The sequence below is a fragment of the Gracilinanus agilis genome, chromosome 3 (genome assembly GCF_016433145.1).
Source record: "Gracilinanus agilis isolate LMUSP501 chromosome 3, AgileGrace, whole genome shotgun sequence".
NCBI lineage: Eukaryota > Metazoa > Chordata > Mammalia > Didelphimorphia > Didelphidae > Gracilinanus > Gracilinanus agilis.
The window spans coordinates 229,865,210-229,873,174 of record NC_058132.1 but is presented as its reverse complement, the minus strand read 5'-3'; the positions used below and the strand labels follow the sequence as shown (position 1 = coordinate 229,873,174).

General features: G+C 32.0%; 1 pseudogene; it reads left to right on the top strand.

Moving 5' to 3' along the window:
• Positions 1-4,492: 4,492 nt before the first annotated feature.
• Positions 4,493-4,602, top strand: LOC123243528 (annotated as a pseudogene).
• Positions 4,603-7,965: the final 3,363 nt, after the last annotated feature.

Here is a 7,965-nt window from a genome sequence, read left to right as displayed (position 1 = left end):
AAATATTTTAAGGCTCAAATGATCCCCAAAATGCCTCTCAATGGAACCCCCCAAATTCCAAATAACACAGATAACAGTCATATAATATAATTTGTTCAGCCATTCCTCAAATGATGGGTATTCCCAACATTCCAGTTCTCTGCCATCACAAAGGGAGCTGCAATAAATATTTTGGAACATATAGTTTCCTTTCTTTTTTCTCTGATCTCCCTGGGAAACAGACTCATATTGCTGGTTCTAAGGATTTACAATTTTATAATGCTCAGGGTATAATTCCAAATTGCTCTCTGAAATGGTTGGATCAGTTCACAGCTCCAACAACAGTGTATTAATGTCCCTATTTTTCCACATTTCTTCCAACATTTGTCATTTTGCCTTTTTGTCATTTTAACAGATCTGATGGGCATGAGATAATATCTAAGAATTGTTTTCATTTGCATTTCTCTAATCACTAGTGATTTCCAGCACCTTTTTTTTTCATATGTCTATATATGCCTTTGATTTCTTTATCCAAAAATTATCTGTTCCTGCCTTTCATCAGTTGAGGGATGGCTCTTGTAAATTTGATCAAATTTCTCTATATACTTAGATATGTGACTTCTATTTAAGATACTGTCTATAACGTGTTTTTTCCCCTTTCAGTTTTTTGCTTCCCTTTTAATCTTGGCAATATTTGTTTTATTTGTAAAAAAATTTCAATTTGATGAATTTTACATTTATATTCACGTTCATGAATGGAGTATCATTTTATATCTCTTCTTTCTGGACTTTTTCAGTAATATATAAAAATGCTGATGATTTATGTGGGTTCATTTTATATCCCTCTATTTTGCTAAAATATTTGATAGTTTCAACTAACTTCTTAGTTAAATCTCTAGGATTTTCTACATAGATCAGCATGTCATCTGCAAAGGCAGGTAGTTATATTACTCCTTTGCCCATTCTGATTCCTTTCATTTCTTTTTCTTTCCTTAATGCTATTTCTAGAATTTCTAATATCATAATAAATAATATTTCTATTAATGGGCATCTTTGATTCACTCCTGATATTTTTGGAAAACTTTTTCCTCATATTCCTGTTACACATAATATTTTGAGATAGATACTTTTAACTAATTGTTTGAGATAGATACTTTTAATTATTTTAAGAAAATAATCCATTTATACATGTTTTACATTTTTTTTGCATTTTAAATTTTATTTTTTAGAAAAATTTTCCATGGTTACATGATTCATGATGTTACTTTCCCCTTCACCCCCCAAACCACCACCCCCATAGCCAATGCACATTTCCACTGGTTTTAACATGTGCCATCAATCAATACCTATTTCCATATTATTGATAGTTGCACTGGGGTGGTCCTTTCGAGTCTACATCCCCAATCATTTCCAAATCAACCCATGTATTCAAGCAGTTGTTTTTCTTCTATGTTTCCACTCCTATAGTTATTCCTCTGAATGTGGATAATGTTCTTTTCCATAAATCCCTCAGAATTATCTTGGATCATTGCATTGCTGCTAGTACAGAAGTCCGTTACATTCCATTTTACCACAGTGTATCAGTCTCTGTGTACAATGTTCTTCTGGCTCTGCTCCTTTCACTCTGCATCAATTCCTGGAGGTCATTCCAGTTCACATGAAATTCCTCCAGTTTATTATTTCTTTGAGCACAATAGTATTCCATCACCAGCATATACCACAATTTGTTCAGCCATTCCCCAATTAACAGGCATACTCTTTTTTTCCCAGTTTTTTGCCACCATAAAGAGTGCAGCTATAAATATTTTTGTACAAGTCTTTTTCCCTATGATCTCTTTGGGGTACAAACCCAGCAATGGTATGGCTGGATCAAAGGACAAGAAGTCTTTTAGCACTCTTTGAGCATAGTTCCAAATTGCCATCTAGAATGGTTGGATCAGTTCACAATTCCACCAGTAATGCATTAATGTCCCAATTTTGCCACATCCCCTCCAACATTTATTACTCTCCCCTGCTGTCACTTTAGCCAATCTGCTAGGTGTGACATGGTACCTCAGAGTTGTTTTGATTTGCATTTCTCTAATTATTAGAGGTTTAGAACACTTTCTCATTTGTTTCTTGATAGCTTTGATTTCTTTATTTGAAAATTGCCTATTCATGCCCCTTGCCCATTTATCAATTGGGGAATAGCTTGATTTTTATACAATTTATTTAGCTCCTTGTATATTTGAGTAATTAGACCGCTGTCAAAGTTTTTTGTTATAAAGATTATTCCCAGTTTGTTGTTTCCCTTCTGATTTTTGTTGCATTGTTTTTGTTTGTACAAAAACTTTTTAATTTAATATAATCTAAATTATTTACCATTGTTTTTAATAGGAATGAGTTTTGTATTTTGTCAAAGGATTTTTTTCTTCATCTATTGATAAAATCATGCAGTTTTATTACTTTTATTATTAATATGACCAATTATTTGTTAGTTTTCCTTATACTAAACCATCCCTGAATTGCTGATATAAATCCTATTTACTCAAAATATATAATATTTGTGACATATTGTTGTCTAGAAAGTAGTGTTTTATTTAGCATTTTTGTATCTATAACCATTAACGAAACTGGAGTATAATTTCTGTCTTTGTTTTTACTCTTCCTAGTTTAAATCTTAGCTTCATATTTGCTTTATAAAAGGAATTTGGTAAAATTCTTTATTTTCTTGTAATTTCAAATATTTTATTTAATATTAGTAAATTTTAATGTTGGAGATAATTCATTTTTCATTACTTCTACTTTTTTTCTTAGGAAGTTTATTTATATAATGTTAAATTTTTTTCTCTAAAATCGGTATATTAAGATATTTTATTTCCTCCTCTGATAGTCTAGTCCATTTACATTTAAAAGTATTCTTCCATTTCTCTTTCATTGTTAAATTTGTTTGCAGATAATTGAGGAAAATCATTCCTATTTTAAAAGCTTTATTAATAATACCTAAAGTGAAAAGCTACCCTGACCACCCAGCCCACCTGAGAAAGAAGAGAGAGAAAAAGGGAGGAGCTACAGAAATTATAAAACAATAATGAGACCACGCAATCATGGAGGCGTAGGAGAGATTTCAGGGAATTTTGGAAAATACTAAGGGACTTCTGGGGGATGAAGTCCAAAGTTTCAAAATCTCCCTTTATACTCTAGTGATTGCGTTAATTTCATCTTCATTGGCAGTATATTGACTGTTTTCTTCTTCAGTGCTAGTGATTTGGTTTTCTACTTTATTTTTTGTCATCTTAAACAATGGTTTATCCATTTTCTCTATTTTTTCTTAAAATCAATTCTTAGAATTTTTTATTAATTCAATGGGTTTTAAAATTCCATTTTATTGATCTCACCTTTAATTTTTTGAATCTCTAATATAGTATTTAGTTGGGATTTGTTTTTTCTATTTTTTTTTTAAATTTAATTTCTAATTTAATGTAGGAGAAGCTCACCTACTTTTGTAGCAGGGTCTCACCCCAAGAATAGGAGACTCAAACTCTGTTCAATCCAGTAGTAAGAAAATAATTTTATTTGAAGTAATTTTGTAATTTGTAGATTTGGAGTAATTTGGAGTAATTTGAAGAAGTGTTTTTTGGTGACATAATAGCCTATAGGTGGTGAAATAGTCTGGGGGCTAATAAGGTAGCCTTAGGGACTGATGGACAAGACCTGGGGCGAGTAGAATAGCTGCTTTAGAGCTGATATTATGTGGTAGCAGCTCCTCTGTAGAGTGACAGCTTCTGCACCCTGTGGATCAGAGTTGGCATATTTATTGGAGTCTGGTAGCTTAGCTGTTCCCTTTCCAAACTCAGGTGCATGTATGTTTTGGGGTTTGTTGCCATAGGACAGTGATTGTCAAAGTACAGCCTGCAGGCCAGATGCAGGCCCCCTGAAATGTTCTATCTGGCCATGTGAAATTATTCCTAATCTGACAAATACAATGAGTAGGATACAATACAATGAAACTTCGAAAGAATTGCCTTAGAAACAGACTGACAGATAAGCATTTCTTCTCCTTTGGCCCCCCTTTTAAAAAGTTTGCCCATCACTGCCATAGGGAATAAGGAGTGTCCACAAGATCAGGGTATTCTTCTGGAATGTCAGAGTCCCCAGTGTGCACATTCCATGTTTCTCCATTTCCCACCTTGTAATCATCTGTCAATGTGGGAGTGGTCTTGCTGTCCTTCTATAGTGGGAACATGGGTACATCGGAGGAGCACTATAGGTAATTAATTATTTCTAAGAACAAAAAGCTGATGCGTAGTATAGAATGTTAAAGATCTAGTTGACAGAGTGAATAATTGAACAATCTACAATTCATGCTTGATTAATGCTGAAACTACAGATTTTGCCACTGATGTTTAACTAGTGCTAACTAGTGAGAAATGCAAGATTTCAGAGGATGAAGGTCACATTCCTATTATAACCCTTTACTGCCCACTGTCAGTCCACATTAAATTTAATGATCTTTTCTTTCTCTATTTAGTTAATTGCTTCTTGGCCTTTTGGCTAAGATCAAGTGTAGTCTCTATTTAGTTAATATAAGCATTCAGAGATATAAATTTTATTCTAATTTCTCTGTGTCTGTACGGATATTATGAGTCCCATAGTTTTTATGTTGTCTCATTATTATCATTCTCTTAAATGAAATTATTTGCTTCTATGATTTGCTTAACCCCTACATTCTTTAAGATTATGTTAATTAGTCTCCAATTAGTTCTAGTTTGTGTTTCAATGGTCCCTTATATAAATTTGCATTGCATTATGGTCTGAGAAATATGCATTTAATATTTCTGCTTTTTTACATTTGAATAAAATGATTTTGTGCCTTTATATAAGGTAAGTTTTTGTAAAGATGTTATGTTTCTCTGAGGAGGTATACTCTTTTCTGTTCCTATTCAGATCTTTCCAGGTATCTATCTTATTTAACTTATCTAATATTCTATTAATCTCCTTGACTTCTTTCTTATTTATTTTTGGGGGGATTAGTTTCATCTTATGAGAGTTAAAAATTTTAGTACCCCACTATTATTATTTGGTTTTCTATTTCTATATGTAGTCCAATTAGGTTTTTTTCCTTAAAAACTGGGTGCTTTTGCATTTGGTGCATATAAATTTACTATTGCTAATGCTTCATTATTTATGGTACCTTTATCATAATATATTTTCCCAATTCATCTCTTTTGATTATATCAATTCTAGCTTTAACTTGGTCTGATATCATGATTGCTACACCTGCTTTTTTTGGTATCATATATAGATTAATATGTTCTTCTCCAGTCCTTTATTTTTACTCTATGAGTATCTCTCATTTTAAGTGTATTCTTTGTAAATAACATATTGTTGGGTTTTGTTTTTTGATCCATTCTGGTTTTGGTTCTGTTTTATGGGTAAATTCATCCCATTCACATTCAAAGTTATGATTATTGCATTTATTCTGTATTTCTTCTATTCTATTTTTCCTCTCTTTGCCCTTCTTATCCTTTCCTTTTGCCATATCCCTCCTTAGAATTTCAATTTCTTTTTTTTTCCACTACTCCAATTCACACTCAGTCTTAGAACTCCTCCCTTATCCTCTCCCCTTGCCCTCCTACGTCTAAATCAACCCATCCTTTTAAGGTTTCCTACCTCTTCCCTTCTCCCTTACCTTCTAGTTCTTATTCTCTCTGCCTTTCCAAAAGTTTCTTCCTTATCCCCTAACCACACCCTTCTATTTCTTTATATGAGTTTGATTCTAAAACTCCCTCCCTTATCTTGTCCTAAGAGTTGCTCCCTCATGTCCTCCTTCTTACCCTCCTATTTCTTAATATGTACTCTTTTCTAAGTAGCCTTCCATTTTCTTATCCCCTTGCTCTCTTTTTTCTTAATCTGTCCTTTTTTTTAGTCCTTTAGTTCATTCAGGGGAGCCTTAGTTTCTCGCTTGGCCTATCTCTTTTCTTTCCTGTTTCTTTGAACATTAAGAATACTTTTACTCTTATAGTTGTTTATGTTCTCTCTTTAACCCAGATCTGATGAGAATAGGTCTCTATTACTGCCATCCCTCCATTTCTTCCTCCCTTTCTCTGTGACAGTTCTTCCACTCATTCCTTTTATATGAGACAATTCTTCCATTTTCTGCTCAATTTTTGAAGTTATTCTTTTCATTTACCTAGTTCAGTTATTGCCTAATTTTTTGTTCTTCTTATTTCACTTTGCATTAGATTGTATGACTTTCCAAACTCAAAACATGATGTATTCAGGCTTACAATAAAAAAGACTTTCTAGTGTTGATGGAAATGACACATTGTTTTAAGAGAGTATATCTAAGTTGTACATAACATTAGAAATGTTTTTTTTCATAGATTGACTTTTATGTTTTTCAGTTTTATGTGTAGTACTTTCTTCTCCTTGTCACTCTTTTCATGATATTTCATTTGTGAAATATTTTCTCACTTTTTGGCCTAAAGATTTACCTTGGAACAAGTGTTCCAATTATTAAATCATGATGCTATTTCAAGATTTGTCTGTACTATGACTAAGATGATGGATAACATTTATTGATTATTTGGTATTCAAAAACATATTGAGTTGATTCTAAATTCACTAGGATATGCTCATACGTATATCAGCAACTGTGTTTTCAAAGTGTTTATAGAAGAGCACAGTTCTTCAAAAGAGTAATAGAGTCTAAAAAAATAGCAACGTATGGAAAACATATATCCCAAAGCTGTAGATTTCAAGAGATGTTCAAAGATTTGCAGGTAAAAAGTCTGACCAAAATGCCATTTTACTTTGCATTTGAACAGCATAGTGCTTCAGTGATTCTTTGGGGGATGTAAAATAGTTGCAAAGACATCAATACTAACCATAAAATTGTAAAAAACAAAAAAAAAGAATAATAAATCATGTGCATGCTTGAAGTTAGAGGTATAAGAAGTATGAAAAAACATTTCTGTCTCACCAAGTCAATATGAGGAACAATGGATCTAATTCATTTTAAAACTACAAAGAACAAATAAAATGATCCCTTTCCCAAATTGATTATAAAAATTGAATGCAATTTATCTTTACACGATAATATTTATTTTGAACAAAAAACTCCCCTAACATCTTATGATTCATATATGTATATATATATATATAACATGCAAATATATATAGTCTAAGTCTGATAGTTTTAGATATTAGTCTTAATTTCTGACATTAAAAATCAAGGCTTAGGCAATGCCAAGTAATACTTTCATTTTGAAAACTAAATTTGCTCAAGAAAAAAACCCCAACAAATAATAATTATTCTAAGGTTGTTGGAATAGGAGATACATTCCATCAAATCTTAATTTGTGTAAATAGCCATTATTTCATCTAAAGGAGAGAGCTCATAATCCATTTAGAAGTGGCTATCAATCTTTCATCTCTGTACTCTAGCCTTGATGATTACATAAGAGCATCAGCATGTGAATCCTTTTGGACTCTTTTTTTTATGATTCTGTTCCTGATGTCAGTATATTAGTATGCAAGATGAAAAAGAAAATGCTGAAGCAAAGAGAAATACAGTACCAATCTGTGTGAGACATGTCATAGCTGCTAAAAACAAACTAAATATTTTAATTAAAAAGGAAAAAGAGCAGGAAATAGGTGAACAGAGGTTGGAAGTATAAGGAGTACTAGATATTAAGAGGAAAAGATAGTCAAATGAGCCAGATGTTGAAAAATTGAAATGTTTTCTTTGAACCCTCCAAAAATACCCTTTGGAAATTTAATTTTCATTTGAAATAAACAGAATCCCCACCACCACCCCAAAACATAGTCTTGAACTTATGAACCAGGGACTTTTACTCACAAATCTATTCTAATATATATGTTTCTTTGCTCTTTGCTGTACACATTTATTTATCAGGGTAAAGTGTCATTGAGTTTAAAAGTAGGTAGTAAATCTATTTTGTATTTCAAAGAGACAAAGAAGAAATTAAGAAAAATATCTCC